General features: G+C 43.2%; 1 protein-coding gene across 1 annotated transcript in view; it reads left to right on the top strand.

Annotated features, from left to right (window-relative positions):
- The window catches only part of LOC111868497 (ataxin-1-like), a 51132-nt gene that overhangs the window by 25735 nt on the left and 3695 nt on the right, over positions 1–21702 (top strand). The gene's annotated exons all lie outside the window — the stretch shown is intronic.

Here is a 21702-nt window from a genome sequence, read left to right as displayed (position 1 = left end):
CGCTACAAAATTGGCATTTAATAAATTATTATCGCCGAAATAATGATACAATATATGAAGCTAATTTAGAAGGCCTATGCGTATATTTGACAAATATCAGGTACAAGCAGTTGCATAAATTTATACCTGTACCTGGATATGTTGAGGAGAAGTATGGGTTGTTTGCATGCCTTTTATGACACGAAACATACTTATGATTTATACAGCAATTAAGGACTACATACACAGGTTGGATGAAAGATACGAGAATTTCGTATAAGATTTCGGTGTGGCAGCCTCTTGTAAAGCAGTCACATTGAAGACAGCGCAAATAAGATGAAATTAAAATACTTTATATAGATGTAAGCTCTAAGCTGTATTAATCTGGACCATGAGCTTGTCCAATAGCGGGCTTTGGCATAAGTAGCAGACATTTTAAAGGTTCAGCTCCTCCTGCCGGAGAACTAGGCGTATGAAAGAGAAATGTCTTCAGTTTAGAAATGGCAACTAATATGAAAATTCCGTGTATCAGAACACACACAAATAATGAATTTATGAAGCACAGATCGCAGGGAGGACTAATGAGTGAAGACTAAGACCAGTTGAAATGTGTTTCGTGAGGCAGCATCTTATACAGCATTCTAAGCAACAAACCAAAGAAAGTGCGCATGCAAAAGAGTCGAGTAAAGACACTGCTAACCGTTTTCTTCGAATCCAAAGGAATCATTCACAAGGAATTTCTGCCAGAAGGTCAAACAGTGGATTCTGATTACTATCTCGGAGTCCTCAGCCATTTGTGGGCGAGAATTCTTCGAATTCGACCTTAATACCGAGAGCAAGGTTCCTGGACGCTCCTCCACGACAATGCCCCACCCCACAAATCGAAGATGGTGCGGGATTTTTGGGCCAGAAAAAGGATCACAGTCTTCGATCATCCTCCGTATTCGCCAGATTTGGCTCCAGCAGATTTCTGGTCGTTCCCAAAAGTTAAGTTGGCGATGAAAGGAGACCGTCACACCATCCAGGACATCCAAAGGGAATGTACCCCAGTACAGGAGTACAGTGACTGTTTTCGAAAACTTTTCAATCGATTCAAGCTATGTATTGATTCAGAAGGAGACTATTTTGAATAATAAGAAGAGTGAAATTTTGAAAATAATTCACATCTTGTATTTTTAATAAACACAGTCCTAACAGAACCTGGACCCACTGTGTATATTCAGTTAACTGAAAATGTAAGACAAGACGAAAGATACTGTGGCGTATAGACCCGTTGCTAGGTAAAGACCTCGAATCAAACAACGAGTACAGCTGTTGCTACGAAATAGGCGAATAAGCAGCCACTTCTGAGCAACGACTCGGTAGACACGTTCCCGCGGTAAAGTTATCCGGGCTATCGCTAGGGAGCCGCCCATAACAACAATAGGATGCGGTTTTTTATTGTTGGGTCCGTCCCGAGGCCATACAGCGAGAACCCCAGGTCGTCTGTGAGTTCAATTGCGGGATATTCGCCGGACAGTAACGACGTGAGCGCGGGCAGCTGAAAAAACTCCACTGTTAGAAGCCGTTGCTAGGGAACCGCTGTTGGAGACACAGCGGGCTTGGTTCTGTGGTGATTTGCAAAGTGTGGTGATTAGCGATAGCGCTGTAATTACTTGTATTTCCAAGTGGTGTGTAATAGTGGTCAATCTAATTCACCAATCCAACCCCGTCTATAGTCACACTCATAAATTGTGACATTACATTAGGGGCCGTACTAAAGTAATACTGTAAAAATACATATAGGCCTACACAAGTTACTTTTGAAGTATAATTAATCGATTTTGCAGTGAGCTGTAATATTCAGTGACCACAAAGGAGCTGACTGTCTGTAACACAGGAGGGAATGCCAGCTTTGAAGGAGCTGCTAGTTGCATGTGTTCCCAGATACCATAGCTACTTAGGCCGAATGTTTACTTCAGAACAACACGTCAGGTTCTTGGTTCTGTCTCTCATTACAGCAACTTTGTTTGTGACCGAGAAGACTAATTTCATTTGCATGGACGTCTGACTCACGTTCGGAGGATGTCCGGTTCCACTGATGGCTACGGACGGGCTGTTCTGATGTTTTCATGGCTTGCCTCCGTACCCCTGCTTGAATGTAGGAATAGATTAATTAATTTTACGCAAATCCTGAGTTACCAATGATAATCGTATCTCACCTATACTCTGCGCGTTACAGCTCAGAAAATAACCACATAAACAATTGAAATTTATCCAAAGGTGGAAGACATGAGCAGTGTTTTTTTTTTAATTTCTTGTGGTTTGGAAATTAGGAGAGCATGTAAGTGCGAAGAAATGTGTGGGCCTGAGAGAGGTGACATAATGGGACGGAGAGAACTGTGGGAAGGGGCACATGGATGGTTGGAAAACTACGAAGGACAAGATTGTGTCAAACTTACTTATAATACTTATAAATACGAGTACTACTTAAATATATCGTTTCTGAGAAGTGAAGTGGATTGAACTGGCGTAAAGAATGTTCAGCACGGTGATGAAGCGTACTATAGGGATAAGAGAGTACTATATAAGCAAGGAATGTCTTAACCAGGTGCCCAGGAAAGACTGCCATGGAGCTAGTCGGTTTTTAATTCGTTGGTTGCTTTTTTGCTGCATAGTTTCTCGGTTGGATGTTTACTTTGTTCGCTGGTTATTTTTTCGGTTGTTGTTGATTATTAGTTACGTTGTTGGTTGGTTGGTTAGTTAGTTATTCTTGTTCTTTCTGCCATATCGAAGATAAAACGACACAACGAATACAATTTTCCCCATGCCTGAGCCAGCGTCGTTTGAGAACGCAATATGGACGTAAACCTCCTATAGGGAAAAGCGTTCAGTTCTAGGACAACAAACTGAGGACCACAGGTAGTCAGTTGCATGTAAAATCTCCTGGATAGACACGGACCTCTGAAGAAAACGTCAATCGCATTAGAGAGGCATTCCAGTGGTCCGCGTAAATCAATTCGTGCCGCTAGCTTGCAGTTACATACAAATTCCACGTTCAACAGTGCACGATGCGCTGCACAAAAGGCTCCGCCCAAGGATGTACGAGATACACATGATTCAAGCAGTAAAACCGAGTGACCAAGTAGCACGCACAAACTTCGCTGTGGACATGCTGGGAAGAACTGATGCGTCACCCGATTTCCTGCGCCAAGTGCACTTCTCGGACGAGGCGACGTTCCATGTCACTGGAGTTGTAAACAGGGACAACTGCAGGATTTGGGGCAGTTGGAGAGATCAGCCCCAAAGTGAACGTGTGGGCCGGCTTAATGCACGACAAGTTAATTGGACCGTTTTTCTTTCCGGAAAAGACTGTGACTGGACGTTTGTACTTGGACATGCTGGAGCTGTATTCGCTGCCCCAATTGCCACCTCAGACTATCCTGCAACAAGATGGGGCGCCGCCATGTTAGGAATCACCTGAACAGAGAAATGGCTGGGAGATGGGTAGGCAAGGTGGACCCATCGCTTGGCCTCCTAGGTCGCCAGATTTAACCCCATTTGATTTTGTCTTGTGGGGTTATGTGAGGAACATTGTCTACCAGGTTAAGATAATGACCCCCAACACCTGAAAGACCACATAAGGGACATGCGGCTACGGTAACACCAAACACGCTTTAAGCAACGTGGAGCGAGGTCCAGTATCGTCTGGATATTTGTCGTGCCACCAGAGGGGGCCCACATGGAAATTTATTGCGAAAGTTAAAAAATCCCAAAAGAATTTTGATAGTTTCCCTTTGTAATAGGGGCACGCGGCAGCGTGGTTGAGGCACTATGCTACAAGCCGGAAGGCCGCGGGTTCGAGTCCCGCACTATGGCCCTGGGGTTGGCTCAGCCTCTAACAGGAATGAGTACCAGGAATCTTCCTTGGGGTAAAGGGCGGCCGGCGCATAAGGCTGACAATCTTACCGCCATCTGTGAGTCTGTTGTCTGGAGAAAATGTTGGAGCCTCGAAACCTGTGAGCCTTCATGGCCTGTTACAGGGATAGCTTTACCTTTTTTGCCCTTTGTAATGGTGTAACCCTTAATGTGTATAATAAATGCTTTCTGAGATATAATTATTTTATTCTGGATACCGTTCACCCGGACACCCTGTATTGTATATTTCTTTAGCAAATACGATTCCCACAATTGTGCTATTGCTAAACAGAACTTACTGTCACAGTAATCTCTACCGTAAAGTCGGACACCACTTATAGTTAATAATAGTCGTTTATGAATCAGGGTACTTTTCAGGTAACTTCCTGGTCGATATCACTTATCGTATCGTAGATATCGATATCTTCGTTGTGACATGTACAACGGATTAAGATGACGTAATCGAATTATCTAGGCATGTTTATGTGTCAGGATTCTTCGGAATGGGCAGACAATAAATGCACTCAGAATTTTTGTGAAGAAACTTCTTGGAACATAGATGAGTTTCAAGTAGACTTTATTGTAATAAGTTATGACGATGTGACATGGATGGAAGTGGCTCAGGATCGTGTCCAGTGGTGGGCTTTGCTATCGGTCCTGGGGGTATGGCAGTGTGCTACATGTTTTGGCCTATAAAGCAATCATCAGGCAGTGTGCACTAACAACTGTTCTCAAGCTACTGAGCTGCGTTTTATATGAATGCATTCACAACTATTGCTAACGTATCTGACTGTACACATAGTTAATACATAGTTAATTTAATATTTCGTGTGAATTAATACCATTCTTGTAATATTAAAATTGGAATACAAGTTTTGTATTAAATGAATGCCTAGAGATGTACCTAAAGGCGCCTATAATAAAATAACAACATAAAGCATAAAATGTTTAGTTATAAAATACACTCAGACAATGAATTAAAATATTGCTCATTATGCCATGCCTAAATATCTTGTATATAAATGCTATTCATGTTGGTGTCAGTTATTGCAATTATAGCGCTTTATCTACGAGCGTTGTTTTGATTGCGGTCTAGTTTGCTTTATTTCTATTCCTGCTTGGTTTCCTTGCGGGCAGCGCCCTGATCGGAACTAGTTGTTGTGATGTTCTGTACTGCTCATTTCTGTGCTTTCTCTGCCTGGTTTCCCTTATTTTGTGGGTTTAACCGCCTTTAACATTTCTGCGTTTGGCTTCGTTGTGTGCAAGATTGCACTAGACCACTAGGAAGACCAAGGCGTAGGTGGGTAGATAATATTAAAATGGATCTTAGAAAGATAGGATGGTATGGATTGGATTGATCTGGCTCAGGATATGGACCAGTGGAGAGCTCTTGTGAACACGGTAATGAACCTTCGGGTTCCATGAAATGCTGGGAAGTTCTTGAGTAGCTGCAGAATTGGCGGCTCCTCAGGAAGCAATCAGCTCCATGAGTACGTACGAAAATGTAATAAGAGGTTTGTGTGGAAGGTTCCGTGTTCGAGCACGCGTAGCCCTGTTGAGGTCAGTCACCCCAGTACCTTGCGCCGTCGTGAAGGTTGCGGTTACCACTTTCTGTCAGGGTCGTCCTGTAATCTCAAGGTCGAAGCCACCGTCCCGGAACTGACTAGTCCGTCTGCGAAGGGAGTGGTGGGGGCAGTACTAGTTGTACTACGCGACGGGAACCGTGTTTCGACTTTTTGGAGTTTATAAACAGGACACGGAACATGAAGAATAACGATTAACAGCAAAAGGTTACCTAACCGAATGAACCAACAGCGTACCTAAATAAGCAGGAATATCTAACCATCTAATGATGAATACCTACATAAGTGAGTAAAGTCATTCCACCGCGGCCGCGCGGGTTCGATCCCAGGTTAGGTCATGTGGGATTTGTGGCGGACAAATTGGCACTGGGGCAGGGTTTCTCCGAGTACTTCAATTTCCGCTACCAGATCTCATTCCACCAACTGCTTCACCTCGTCACTTATCACCAGGGGCTGGAACAATAAGCCAAACAGTGGCCGCAGTACCAAGAGGACTCAGTGATCCAGCAGCTTGTGCCTCTGAGGGATATCAGGTTCATTATGCCAACCCAGTCCATTTCAGATTCTCACAGTCTATTTCTAACGTTCTTTCCTCAAGGCCCGTATGCTCAGTGATATTTTGTACTCAGAATTTTACGTTTTCCTTGCTGCCTGATACTCCCCCGCCCATCTTACGCTTCCATAAAAATATCGCGTGGAATGTACAGTGTTAATTATGTAATTGTACACAGCTTTCCTTCATATCCTCTGCGGTAACCACTTACGTATGTAACACACTTGGGGCATACTTCAATAGAATCTGCACACGATTGGTGGGATAAGCAATACAGGGAATTGTAGGCCTAATGAATCTCCTCGCCCTTGCAGTGGAGCTGGAAATCCCGATGACGATATAACAGGTCATTGCTCTTCATCGCCAGCTCTCAGCCGTTCAGCACAGCAAAACATAACATTTTTAGTATTTCTGGATTCTCCCATCTGACTTGCCCTATTCGGAATTAACTTTCAATCAAACCTTCAGGTATTTAGTATGACGTATTGGATCACGTAAGTGTTAGTAAACTTATCACTTGGTAACCGAAAGCCGTCGTCTGGTGGGTAACACTCTACTTCGGAGATCCGGGTTCAGATCTCTACCCGGACACGGGCTCCCCTGACTGAGGTTGTCCTCAGCACTTCCAGGCTGGAGCCTTGCCTCAAATTGTGTAACGCCCGCTTCCTTCTAAATCCTTTCCAATTTATTAATATTTTCATTTGTAGCCGTATAATTCGGGATATTGAAAGTATCGTTAAATAACTCAAGAATATGTAATTTGTATGTGTGTATATACATATATGCATACTATATATGTGTGTTATCTATGCGTGAGTTAAGTCGCTCTCACGCCGTAGTCTTATTCAAGTACTTGGAAAAGTGGCAATTCTTGATTCCAAACTGTGACATCTGAAGGACAAATAATTTTAATAATTGGCAGAGTAGCCCCCTTTTGTTATTGCTAGTGGGTTGGGACTAAGTCCCTTGCACTGCGGCCACTTCTGGCCTATTGTACCAGCCCCAGATGATAGGTGAGGGTGATTGTGGAGCAGTTGGTGGCAAGGGAAACCGAAATACTCGGAGTAAACCTGCCCCAGCGCCACGTTGTCCACCACAAATCCCACTTGACCCGGGCCGCCGCGGTGGGAAGCCAGCGAGCTTGAGCTATGGCGCGGCCAAATAGCCCTTTTAGGGGCGAGACTGAGGCCACTAACTGGCCACTAACTGGCCTAATGTACCAGCTCCGAGTGGTACAAGATGACAACTGCAGAGAAGTCGGTAGAATGAGTTCTTAAGTCATTTTTTTTTTCTTGGCACTACAGCCCGAGTGGGCCTAGGCCTACCTCCATGAACTCTCCGTTCACTTCGGTTTTTCTAGATCTTACACATACGGTAGGACTCCTTGGGCGAGTGCTCAGCTCGTCGCAAGGCCTCTACCTATACACAAACACAGAAAAACGTACACAAACATCCATGCCCTGAGTGGGATTCGAACCCTTGATCCCGGCTTCCGAGCGAGCGAAGACAGTGCACGCCTTGGACCACTCGGCTATCGTGATCGGCAGCTCTTAAGTCACAGCCTTCCTTAAAAGATTCCGCCAGACTTGTCTTGAATTAGACCAGCCAGTTTTCACTTTTTGGATTTCAAAACATTTTTTTTTTACAGACCAAAGTCGTCAGCCTTGCGTTCAACCCCCAACCTGGAGGACCAGGTCCCTGTATTTGTCCCCTAGAGAAATGGTCTCCCATTATTTCCCCAAGACCAGGTTCCTCCTTCGTAGACTTTGAGGACTCGCAGGACTGCCTTCACACGAGGGCTGAAGGGTAAGCACGTAACTTCATTCTGTGCCTCAAGACAGAGAATTAAAGGGCAAATGGGCAGGAAGAGAGGGGCGAAGAATGGAGGTGCGAAATAAGTGGTTCGCCGTTGAATTTCAACTGGGTTTTCCGTTAGAACACAAATGAAAATATAACCACTTATACCACCATTACTCGTGTGTTGTCATCCTTCAACGATTAATCGGTTATTTTGTGCTGTTACAGTGAGAACAAAATATGAAGTTTAGTTTCAGTGTCTCGTAAAATGTTTATATTTGACCTATAGGACGCGAAATTTGATTTTCCTTATGGCGTTTAGTGCAATCTCTCAGTGCCAGATATACAAGAATATGGACGAACAGACACCATAGTCACATAACACGTTGATTTTATGCACTTTGCTCAGGGAATGTATACAACTGCAAATTATGCAGAAGACTCGTCCATGTTTTCCTAATATTAGTACAAATAATTTGAGCATACTTTCTTTACTGTACCGTGTCAGTATGTGTGTCTCATCTAACAGTTTTTGAATCAAGTGTTAGATTTTCATGAAATTTGGTATGGAACGTCATGCTACAATTGTACTTTTAATTTCCTAATATCACTATGGGTGCCTTGTGAATTTCATAGCTGGGAGCACTGTTTGTATAGTAGGGCCCTCAAAATATGTAATATTAGATCTCCGAAATAGAGCAAACCTTGTGACGGTATAGTTTTAACAACAACATGGCCACTAAATGACAGCTATATATATATTTATATTTAGTTTAATACTGAGAACTAACGAACTGTTGCAGCGAAGCGTAGCATAAACATGGCGTGATTTGAAATTGTTACGGCGGCTGTGAAAGTGTAGATTGCGGTCTTCCGAGTTACAGCTCAGTGTTCTACTCTGAAGATGGAAGCAGCAGGTTCCTTCTAAACGTTGGAAACCATGTGCTAGACTTTACAGTGTCAAAACCCAGAGAACCCCTATCTGCAGCACACACAAATCGACAAGTACTGAATGAAATTGTTTGTCTACCAAGGATTACAAATATGGCGACAGTTGAAAGCGCCGAGATTCTGCCTGCAAAATTTACGTTTTCGCAACTACTGGTAGAAACTGTGCGCAGAAGCAGTTGTCGCTTCAGAGCATCATCCAGGTTTTCCCTAGAACTTCTGCGTGTTAATTGAAAACGTAGCATACCCGTGCATCCAGTCAAATGTATGTTTATGTTAGTCTGATCTGGCTTGCGGCCCCACGTGCCGGGAAAAGTATTTTGCAAGTCGGTCAAGATCTGAATGCACCTTCTGGGGAAAAGCTTTCAGAATGTGTGACCTCATGATGACCCTTCAGACCGTCTCTCCACCATGAATATAAAATTATTGCTTCCAGACCCGTTCGAATTGGAGCTGTCGAGACTACCCGCACAACATACCGGACTCATTTTAGTTATGGCTTGAATGACTCTGGTTCGTTTCCTTGTGTAAGCAGAGACCGCAGCACCGTTTAAGATATTTATGGTGACATAGAAAAGGTAAAATTAAAATTCACACATTGACTTACGTTTTCAAATAGCATCGGCCTATATGGAATCTGAATTGAGGCAGAGGAATTAGAATTTTGCGGTGTTCAAAGATTACCGTGGTTTAGACACGTCTTCTTAACGCGTCTTCCCGTAACTTGCTCGAGTTACCCCAGCGTAAAGCTCCACGCGTTCTTAACTTCGGCACGCCTTGATCCATTTACCTCCAGGAAAGGAGACTTCATGGGCCCAAGAATCGGGCTGGATGCAAGTGTGAATGCTTCCCAGAATGCTGTAAAATTGTGTGCGACAGAAACTTGTGCCTTGAAGTTAGATGAAGTTCAGGTTTATTTGAGGACAATTGCAGCACCTAGACTACACACTGGAGAATAATGAATTAAAAATTATTTTGAAAAGGAAAACGGCTGTGGTTTGAATGTGCTTATAGAGGCTGAGAACTCAGTAGAGCTGGTTTCCCGCCTGAGGTTCGGACCCAACGCCTCTCGAAAAGAAGCCCGGAACATTTCCGCTACACTAGCCTGCTCCGTTGCGAATGGTTATGGCTGTTTCTATTGGCTGAGATCTTGAGGACAACGCAGCTACTGCAGTTCCATACACACTGCTTAAGTAGAGTTGCATTTCAGATTACTCGATCACACTAAACAAATGCGTGGTCGTGACGGCTTTCTGACTACTATTCGGGAGGTGCGCACTTCGAATTTCGGTAGGGACACTGACTTTACTGACCGCGGACTTGTGTGGGGTTTCATAGTCTCCACGCGCAAATGCCGGGGTAGGATTTTAAAATGAGGTCATGACATCTCCCTTGCTTATCTTTCCCAGTTTATTATTCACTGTCACAGAATCATTGAACGCTATATAGTCTGGACTACAGACAGTGTCTTTAAATAAACTAAAAATGAAATAAATGACCATATTTAGGTCCATTTTGATGAACAGATATATTTGGGTGCCATTTAAGAGACTTAATGACATCGATATCTCAACAATAGAAAATGGTATGAATAATTTGTATACGGTATCATGCGCACCCCTTGGAAACGAGCAACCTTTACCCGAAATGTTTCAGGTAGTGTTTGTTCGTTTCCAAGGGGTGCGCATGATACCGTATACAAATTATTCATACCATTTTCTATTGTTGAGATATCGATGTCACTAAGTCTCTTAAATGGCACCCCATTTTCTTTGACAAGTTTAATAATCATAATTGTCATTTATGTTCTGTACACAAGGATTTTCTCAATATCAGTGACGTAAGCCAGCACTCACTAAGCAGTACTACTGTTCCATAACATCCTTAAGAATACTGCTTGTGTACAGTAACGAGGAAACGTCGAGCTGATCCCTTATCTACGGGGAATTTGGACTCAGTTCCATCATAGCGCAACAGCCGTACACCGCGAGATATCCTGAAAAAAAAGTCGAAATATATTTTCTCGTTTTATTAGAAACCTCCGCAAAACGGGCGAAATCGACGTAAACTCGTGGACGAAGCTGCTAAAGTCGCTGTTTGCAAATAAGCCTCATCTTGGCACCCGACAAATTGAACAGTGTTCGCCGCGTTCTTAAACGTCACATTCATACACGGCGTGTCACTTCTGTGAGTGGGCACAGCAACAATTTGCAGACCGATGATATTTTTGCTGATGAAGCTACATCCATAAATCCAGAAGCGTGTGCCACTGGACCGCGCAGAACCTGCATGGCTTCGACAAGTTCAGCATGAACGCCAGTGGTACCCTGGTCTTTGGATTGGCCATGGTGGATCAGAAGCTTTGCCCGCCCATTCTCCTGACCCCACACCATTGAGTTATTTTTATGGGAACATTAATGGGCATTGTGTACCAGAATATTGCAACAGCGGAAAATATGCACCAACGCATTTTCGATGAGTGTGCAACCATGAATCCACAAGTAATTGAACGATCAACGATTGAAAATACGAGTTAACTGTAGCTACGAATAAGAATTACTGGGGTTTTGGACTTCCCCATCGTCTGGTATTCTAGAGAATAGAAAACACGACATTTCGGAAAGTAGCTCTGTTTCCGAACTCAAGTGGGGGGGGGGGGGACACCTACTCAGTTGGTTCCCTTAGAAAGAGCTAACCTCAGTCACTGGTCGTTTTTTTTTCTATTTTCTAGAATACCGGACGATGAAAAGAAGTCCAAAAATCCAGCAACTCTCAGTGTTATACTCTGTCGTCAAACCCCTTTAGAATCTACTTGCAACTACCAATGTTTGAATACCTCTCGTAAATCCTTTTGTTGGCTCATCATATCAAGTTATTGATTCAGATTTATTTTTGAAATTTGCAACAACTGTTGCGTATTTTTATATTTTATCATAACTTAGAATGGTACTTTGTGGTAATAGTTTTGAATATGTAGAATAAAAAATATAGAATGCCATTTAAAAAGTACGAGTGATCTTGATATCTCAATAACAAGAAATGCTGTAAACAAATTTTATACGGCACCACATGTCCCTTCGAAATCCGAAATAGAAGAGTTATTTCAAGTAATCGAGATAAATTGGACACTCCTTGTGCATACACGTATGTGTGTGTGTCTGTATGTAAAAGTAAAGTTGTCCCTGTGCTTAATTAAGTACCACGCCATGAAAATTTATGGGGAGTGGAGGTATAGCTCCATCATTATTGATCTCGACATTATATGGAGGTGAATGGCGAGCTTGACGCCCCGGCCGCTTTACCCCTGTGGAAAGAGCCTCCTATCCCCACTGGAGAGCGACCGGCCTGGACATCATGGAGAAGAGAGAAATATCTTTCATCTGCGAGGAATCGAATCCCAGTCGTCCATGCTGTAGCCCATCGCTGTACCGACTGAGCCATCTCGGCTCATATATCGGTCACGGGTTCAGTTCCTGATGAGATCATTGGGGTTTTCAATTGGCCTAATCCTTCCAGCCGCATCATGCCCTGGGGTCGACTCAGCCTCTAACAGAAATAAGTACCAGGAATCTTCCTGGGGGTGAAGGGCGGCCGGCGCCTAAGGCTGACAACCTCACCACCATCTGTGAACCAGTTGTCTAGAAAATGTGCGAACCTCGACGTCTCACAACCATATGGTTCTCCACGGCTTGTTACAGATATATATACTATATACTGAAATGTATAATACTCCATATTCTGGAAATTGTGAAAAGTCGAGTGTTTTAATATTCACGCAGGTTACGCAACTGGCCTAACAATGTTTTGCACGAAATACAGCTCCCAGCTGATTACAATGTTACCTCACATTACCCCAATGATATGAGGTACCTAGTTCCTTTCACCTTGCAGGTGCATCCGCCAGGAAGTTTATATATTATACGGTAAATTGTTTGAATACACAAAGAACGTACAGTCCGGTCGGTATCGTGACTAGGCTACGAGTTGAACGACCGAGAAATCGGGGTTTGATTCCCTGGCGGGTACAAGAAATATTCTCCATAACGTTCAGCCACCTATACAGTGGGTATCGGAGACTGTAAAGCGGTAGGGCTGTGTAGCTCACCACTCTAGCACCATCTAGTGCCGAGGTTAAGAATGGTGGAGCTATACCTCTACTCCCCCATACGTCTTCATGGCGTGGTGCTTGATTACTTGAGGATAACTTGAACTATACTTATAATAATCGATAACATCAGTCCTTATAAGTGACGGATTCGTTCCCTACCCTTTCCATTTGAACTTAATGAACGCGTTTCCTCCGTGTTCGCATATTTCCGCGGGTTTTCATTCGGTTAAGTGACTTGACCAGGACTTGAACCTCGGCACAAATACATCATCACCTGGAGCTCATTCAGCCTACTATCCAGTAGATGCATTCAAACGCATATGTGATGACGACTTGAATGCGGTCCCTACAAGCCTCCTTGGTGTATCGCTGTACCTTTTGCTCTCGAAGTTACAATTTATCTGTAGTTCCAAAAATGTGATTCGGAACATTATGTACCAGCTCGGAAACAGAAGTCTCAGGGCCAAACACCGGACTACTCAATTTCAGAGAAATTAACGTTTTATACCGAAAAATCTTCTCAGGTGTGTGTGTGTGTGTGTGTTTCTGTGTTCTCTTCGAGGTTTATTATTTTGTACTGTAAATTCCAGGAATGAGGGAACATCGTTTGCGACGGTGCCAGCAGAAACATGCATTATATTACCGGAATGGAAGCTCACTAATCGATCTCCGCGGATTGGCTCGCGGACGGAGCTCTGGCACCTGCCACAGTGACGCAACAGTTTAGTTTCACTCGTTTGTTCACACACAAAATGAGTTCTTGAGCTTCTCAAATAATTCCCAGAACTTTATGGAACCCGAAGATTCATTACCGTGTTCACAAGAGCCCTCCACTGGGCCCTGTCTTGAGCGAAATTAATCAAGTTGACACTCTCAAATACTAGTTATTTAAAATTCGTTTTAAAATTCGTTTTAATGTTGTCGTCCTGTCTTCACCTAAGCCTTCCAGGAGGCCTCTTCCTTTCAGGTTTCCCGGCTAAATTTTTCTACGCATTTTTTATCTCCTCTTGCATGTTATATGCTCCCCGTCTCATTCTCCAATGTTTTGTAAATACTGTGGTGCAAATTATGAAGCCCCCCCCCACATTACTGAGCTTTCTGCAGCCTGCGCGGCGTAGTTGGTTGAGGCACTATTCTACAAGCCGGAAGGTCGCCAATTCAATTCCCGACGAGGTCACTGGACTTTTTCAGTTTACCTAATCCTTCCATCTGCACTATGACACCTGGGGTTGACTCAGCCCCTAACAGAAATGAGTACCAGGAATATTCTTGGGACTAAAGGGCGGCCAGCGCGTAAGATTGACAACCTTACTATCATATGTGAGCCAATTGTCTAGAAAATGTGGGAGCCTCGACGTCTGACAACCCTATGGGCCTCCACGGCCTGTTACAGGGATAGCTTTACCTTTTTACCTTACCTGTTTCTTCCTGGGTCGGATTTCATACAAGAAGTGATTACTGAATTGACTAATCGATTAGATTAAAGACAGCCTGCAGACAGGGAACAAATATTGGAACTCCTGAAGTCCATGCAAGAAGGATTGTGAACCCTGACAACCAAGATGGAAGAGGCGGAGACAAAGAGGACGGCAGACCGTGAAGCTGTGAAGGAAATCATGGCAAGGTTGGAAGCCAATGGGAGTGCATGGCGAAAAGAGACTACCGCCTGCCACGAGGCGACGGAGGCAGATACAGAGAAGTTTGAGCCCGATTCAGGAATATTGCAGTCCGTAGCGGAGCATCAAGAAGCGGCATAGGGGGCGGAAGCAAGCTGCAGGGCAACGTGGAGAGCCAAAAGAACTGACCTGAGGAGATCGTGGATCACGGAGGAACTTGGCTGCCGCCTGCAGGAAGGTGTCCCGCCGTGAAACAATGGCATGGCGCAAGAGCAACATCGTCAGAAAAAATCTGACCCACGGAAACTGGACCGCTGAAGGATGTGACCGCAGCCGGAATGAAGGTTACCCGCTGTGCAGGACACAGGCGTAAGAGACAAAAAAATGACGATGTCGCACCAAGAATCCCGAAAGGACGGACGGAGGAAAATAGACGCTGGAAAGGCCTGGAATGCAAAACGGGAGTAAAGGACCCTACCACGAAAGACACCAAAAGGTGGGGAACAGGACAGCGATCGCACCTGGGAAGCAGAGGAACGCGCACGAAGACCCTCTATGAGATTTTCAGAGGAAAAATCGCGAAACAAATAGTCGGTACTTCCAGTGGGTTACGAAAAATGGAAAAATGTACTTTGTGGAGGGGTATGCCCCCTCAGAAGCGTAAAAAGAAGCAACATTAGCATAGTAAGAGTCGGATATGGGGGAGCACCGGCCACTCCAGTAGTTATGGCCCCCACTGGTGAGAGAGAGAGAGAGAGAGGAAGAACTTTGGATGATGGTGATACATCTGGATCTTCTGGCACCTTAGCAGTGAACCGCTCGGGACGAGCTGGCCTGAAGGAGGGAGCGAATGTAGCGGTCGGAGAACGGACAACCTGGGGGGGGGGGAAGAAACACCGAGCCAGAGAAAAAGAAGACGTTGCAAGCACAGCCATTGGAAGAAAAGGAACGGTGGTGCACCGTTAGGCTATTCGGGACGAACAGCCTTAAGGAGGGAGCAATGTAACGTGGATGAACACAGTGTTGGTAGGTAACTGACCATTAAACACCCCACGACCGATTATACGCAAGGCAACAATTTGAGTGCGGCGTTTTCTCTGAGGTCGGCGCCATGACTCGGACCCGAGAAAGACTGCGCTGGCAAGGACCAGCAGCATATACAAAAGACAGACCCGTCCTCTCGTCAGAGAAGGAGCCCCACAAAACCAAGACCGTAACAGTCAAACTGTAATAATTAATATCTGGAAATGAGCCCCAAATGGGGCTCGACACCAAGACTTACTGACTGCCTGACTGTCAGTCGCAGTGTGACTTTGACTTTGAACATATTTCAGTATTTGGGAGTATTGAGAGTGTTTAAGTATTTCCTGGCATGTGATTGGAAGACTGTAATTATGTGTAACACTTGGAGCGGTCTGAAGCGCTAGTTCCTGTGTTTTAATTGCATTACCCGGAGAGGACTAGAGTGTTTGCGTGTAACCCTGAATTGTGAGGCGTATGGCAATCGGAGACAGCTCTGTATCTGAGTGTAACTAAAAGAGGCTGTAACCAAAGTGCTAATAAACCCAATCATCCGAACTAGAACCGTCATTTCGTCACGCGTACCTCTTACACGTGACAATATTATTACTTACGGGCTCTCAGATGATGATGAGTTATTTCGTAAGAAATACTGCCAGGCTGCTCGTTGACATTCTTCCAACCACGAAATTACGTACGTAATTTTGCCTTGTGTTGCTAACAGTTTATGTTAGAGCGAAACATAACAGATTTATGAAGAAAGCAGTCTTCTGGGATTTGGCACCGTGTATATGTGGTGTTAACCGACGTTTCGGAGGAACGTATCGCCTCCATCTTCAGGGTAGAAGAAAAATTATATAAGAAATCTGCAAGCAAAGAGACCGTGAGAACCGGTAAAAGCAGACTGCTTTCTTCATAGTCACCGCCGTGAAAGCCTCAAATCTTACATAACAGATTTAGTCAATAAGATATCAGTGCTTTCATTATATGACTTGCGTCTCGGAGCTGTCTTGTTGTATGTTGTGTCGAATACCACGATGTGTTTCACTGTCTGGTTCCACAATAATGGGAAAGAAAGAGCGTTCGTCAGAAGATCAGAACGTTCATTTGGAACGGCTCCTGTTGGCAGGCAGTTGTCTCTCTAGTTCAACAACCCACCTCTAAAAACGAAATTGCTGTTTGGCTGCTTATATTTCTGTACGCAATACTGTAATAAAGTGTCTGGCCGCGTGGGCTGGTCCCGAAGGCATGAAATTGAAGGGGAATTTATATACGCTTCTCATAATGACATAATTGTGTTTTTATCCTGAAATTGACGAAATGAAAGCAAACAACTTAGGTGATGTCCCCAGTACTTCTCTCATTGCATAAGGCAGAAATTGTGAATGTTAGTAATTCAGAAATATACTTGCAGGTTGTAAACGCATTCTTTGTGATTTTGCATTCCTTATGAGTGATTACCAGTGACTGTCGACAGAGTTAATCAACGGAGAAGATATGCCACTGAGACTGTTGCACGTAGGGAAAATATGTTTTGCATTGCATTTTCTTAAAGACATACCAAATCGAAAAATGTTTAAAGTGAGAACTGCAGATCATAACAGCACGTGCACTTTATTTAATGCAATGAAATACATTTTGAGAGTTTAGATAATGTCTGATTTCATCTTCAGCAAAGTAAGATGGAGCATAGGCCAAAAGCGAAAATGCCTTGCTTGTAAAGTATATTTCTAACACGCAGTTATTAGAAGCTCGATCTTCTAGGATGCAACGCCTTGTAATTCAGTGAGCCACGCGGCGTTACAACACAAATCATGCTTCTTCATACCCATAAAATCCGGCACAATTTGCCAATTTTATTCCGCAGTTGTAACGGATTTGCTAGAAAGTTTCGGTAAGCAAACACTTGTAAGAGCGAGGAATCTGTATTTACTCTGTCCAGCCTGTCGAACTTGCCTGCTCATTTCAACTGCTTTGTGCAAGAAATTGATGAATATAAGTATTATGTTTTTGGACATTATCCATCGTCTGTTTATGTATTTTTAAAAAAGTAATGTTTCTTTTTCAAAACACAGCGTTTCGGGGACTGGATTCTGTCCCCGTCCTGAGGCAAAACCTACTCAGTTTGGTCCAATAGATAGAGCTAGCCCCTAAAAAATAGACAAGACGATGGATAAAGTCCAGTAACATTATACTTGTAGCAATATACCATCATCACAAACTTTTAGATCTTAAATTGATGAATATTGCCAAATGTTTTGTCACATGATGACTAAATCTTACTAATTCTATGGTACATGGTCAGCGTTGAGCAGTGGAAAGTTATTCAGATGGACAGTAAGTTTGCTAGTTCAATTGATACAGGGTCGTCATCATGCTCACAAGATCCAGCGATTGAGGCAGTTTAATTCAGTTAAAAAGCTGTTTCTTCAAAATTCGTTTACTGTTAATCTTAGTTTTCCAAGTAGTTCATTCCTTTGACGTGTTCTGTCCAAAATCTGTGGATACTTTTCATTTGAGATGTGAAAATTTCGTACAAAGTGTTGTAACATTTGCTCTTCCGAGTTTCTCATGTAAAGACTCGAACTAAGGTACTCAGTTGCTTTCATGACTTCCCTCCCTTTTTATTTTCATCTCTCGCAGGCGATTTTCCAGGTTTACTGACAATCTAAATGAAACCAGGGAAGAAAATTCCCGGGCGGCAGTCTGAGAACTTACAGCCTGAACCCGGCCAAATTGATCCTCCGAGCCTTGGTGAGCGGCCAAGTGTGTTGGCAGCTCAACTTTATGAATCGTGTACTGAATAAACGTATTTCTATTTTTAACTAACTGAGAGACCCACGTGTGCCTCCTTGTTGTGTTCTTTCCGAACTGATTGACTTCCACGTTGAAGAATTTTAAAATGGCACCTATGCAACGGTTCAGTACGGGCAATATCGAAATATTTCGATATAGATGTACTAGAAAACGGCTCGCATAACTCAACGATAAAGTGAAATATTAACACAGGAATCTTAGTTGTTATGGCTAGCTGACTTCAGATAAAGGTTTTCATTGTTAGAAGAAATATCAATAGTCCTCTTCCCTTTCATTCGTGCTACATTCCCTGCCATCTCATCCTCCTTAACGTGATCATTCTAATTATACTTGGAGAAGAGTACAAGTTATGAAGCTCCTCATTATGCAGTTTTCTCCAACCTCCTGTCACTTCATCCCTCTTCGGTCAAGATATTCTGCTCAACACCCTCGGTCTATGTTCATCCCTCAATGTCAGAGACCAAGTTTCATACCCATACAGAACGACAGCCAAATTACATCTTCTATATTCAAATTTTTATGTTTTTGGACAACAGATGAGAAGGCAAAAGGTTCTGGACTGAATGGTAGCAAGCATTACCTGAGTTCAATCGCCTCTTAATTTCCTCCTGAATCAGGTTTTGGTTTGTTATCGTCGTTCCCAAATATCTGAACTATACCACATTTTCAAAACATCTGTTGCCTGTCTTTATGTCATGATTTTGCCCTGCATTTTGGTATCGAGACAGCAACATATACTTAGTTTTCTCTGTGTTTACTTCTAGACCAACCTCCTTACCTGCGTCAATTAAAGTTTGTGTGTTTTTCTTTATGGTATCTACATTATCACCCAGTAGATTCACATCATCGGCATAGACTAACAACTGATGTGTCCCGTTTAATTTCAGTCCCACCTGGTTTCCCTGGGCCTTCCTAATGGCATATTCTAAAGCAAAGTTGAAAGGGAGTGGCGATAAAGCATTCCTTGTTATAGACCATTCTGGATAAGAAATTTATCAAACAAATGTTTACGTATAGTGACATTAATATACGCTTCGTTTAAGAACACTTTTTAATTAGCTTAACTAGTTTCATGGGTATCCCAAACTCTAATATCACAATAATGTACAAAACTTCCCTCCCAACTGAATCATAAACTTTCTTGAAGTCTATGAATAGCTGATGTACTGTCTCATTGTACTCCCATTTTTTCTCCAATATCTGACGAATGCAAAAGATCTGATCTGTAGTTGATCTGTTACGTCAAAACCCACACTGATGATCCCCAATAATTTCATCTATATATGGACTTAGCCTTGAGAGTAGAATATTGGATAATATTTTGTACGAAGTTGATAGCAGTGATATCCCCCGATAATAACTACACAGTTTTATCGCCCTTCTTGTGAACTGCTACAATAATAGATTCCTTCCACTGATCATGCAATTTTTCTTTATGCCAGATAGAAGTAATTAGCTCATGGATCCTATAATGTAATATTTCGCCTCCTGCTTGAAAAAGTTCTGCCGGAATTTGATCACTACCTGGCGTTATATACCCTTTTCAATTTTGCAATAGCACTTTCAACCTCAAAAGGGCTAGGATCAGGTACTAACGGCTCAGCTGTATGGATTTCTGTCTGCCTAATATCACTAACCCTATGTACATTCTATAACTGAGAGAAATAGTTCCTCCACCTAATCAAAATGTGGGACTCTGCAAGCACATCACCATTCTCATCCTTCACTAATTTACTGCTAGGCTGGTCACCTCTCTTAAAGTCATTTATTCCTCTCTACAGGTCTCTCACTGCAAGCTCATCAGTTTTGTCCTTCAGATATTCCCTCTTTTTGTTCCTGAAATGCCTGCTGGTTTCACATCTTATATTGTTCAGATTATCCCAATTTATTTCGCTTGGATCCTGTAACCATTGCAATTTGGCCTGCTTTCATTGGTTTAGTAATTTTGAGCACCCTTCATCGAACCATGGCTTATGGTTCTTCAGTTCATAATAATCTAGACTCTCTTTGGCAGATATTTTTATATTCTCTGTATTAATTTCCCAAGCTTTATTAACATTCACCTCAGTGTCCAAGTTTTCCAAAGCCGCGAACCTATTTGAGATTTCAACACGATACTGCTCTTTACCCTCTACCTCATTTAATTTCTTGAGATTGAACCTCTCCATATGAACTCTGTGCATTGTTTGCTCACCGCCAGTGTTTCCCTAACCTTTGCCACCACCAGGCAGTGGTCAGTATCACAGTCTGCTGCCCTGAATGATCGGACATCAAGTGTAGTTTAGTGCCGTCTCCTATCCTTCAAAATGTGGTCTACTTGATTGTGTATCTTCCCATCAGATGTCCAAGTAAATTTATGGATGTTACGATGTGGGAACTTTGTACTTTTGACATTAAAATTTTTCGATGTGGCAAATTTACTACTCTAACTCCATTATCATTACTAATTTCATGCAAACTCCCATTCCCAGTAGTTGGTTTGAAAATGTCTTTCCTCCCTACTTTGGCATTGAAATCATCTAACAACATTTTCATAGGGTACTTCGGGAATTTATCAAATACATCTTCTAGTTCATCATAGAACCTGTCCTTTATGTGATCAATTTTATCTTCTGTTGGGGCGCGAACATTCATAACAATGATATCACACCAGACACCTTTCAGCATTATATATGATATCCTATCACTAACGAACTCTACCTTCTTAACTGCTGATGCGATTCTCTTATGTACGAAAAAAAAACTGTACCCAATTCATTATTTTCATTCCCCTTTCCGTAGAGAAATGTATATTAGCCTGCTTGTGCGATGCCACCTCCGTCCCAACTGACCTCCTGTACTCCCGCTAAATCTAACTTATATTTGAGATTTCATCCGCCACTGCCCTGAGCGAACCTGCCCTGTACATGCTTCTGACGTTCCAGGTACCGAATCTCAGGTTCATTTTCTTCGCTTAAATCATTTATCCATAGAATCCGTCCCGGTCCGAGTTTTCATGTGATCTTTCGTAACAGGCTTACTTTTTTATGAGGTGTTTTAGCTCCGCGCCGAACTCGCAAACTGGAAGACCACCCTTTGTAGGCTGTTGGCGACTGCTTATTCAGTATATTCGTAACTCCCCTCCATACCTGAAGGGCTTCTCCCCCATCCGCGACTTGAGGACACGCCATGCCGTGGTGACAAGGGACCCACGTAACATCCGCAATTTGAGGACGCGCCATGCCGTGGTGACAAGGGACCCACGTAACATCCGCGACTTGAGGACACGTCATGCCGTGGTGACAAGGGACCCGCCTAACATCCGCAATTTGAGGACGCGCCATGCCGTGGTGACAAGGGACCCACGTAACATCCGCAATTTGAGGACGCGCCATGCCGTGGTGA

This window comes from Cryptotermes secundus, unplaced genomic scaffold (genome assembly GCF_002891405.2).
Source record: "Cryptotermes secundus unplaced genomic scaffold, Csec_1.0 scaffold206, whole genome shotgun sequence".
NCBI classification, from domain to species: domain Eukaryota; kingdom Metazoa; phylum Arthropoda; class Insecta; order Blattodea; family Kalotermitidae; genus Cryptotermes; species Cryptotermes secundus.
The sequence above is the reverse complement of the archived record's forward strand: the minus strand, read 5'-3'. Positions and strand labels throughout refer to the sequence as shown.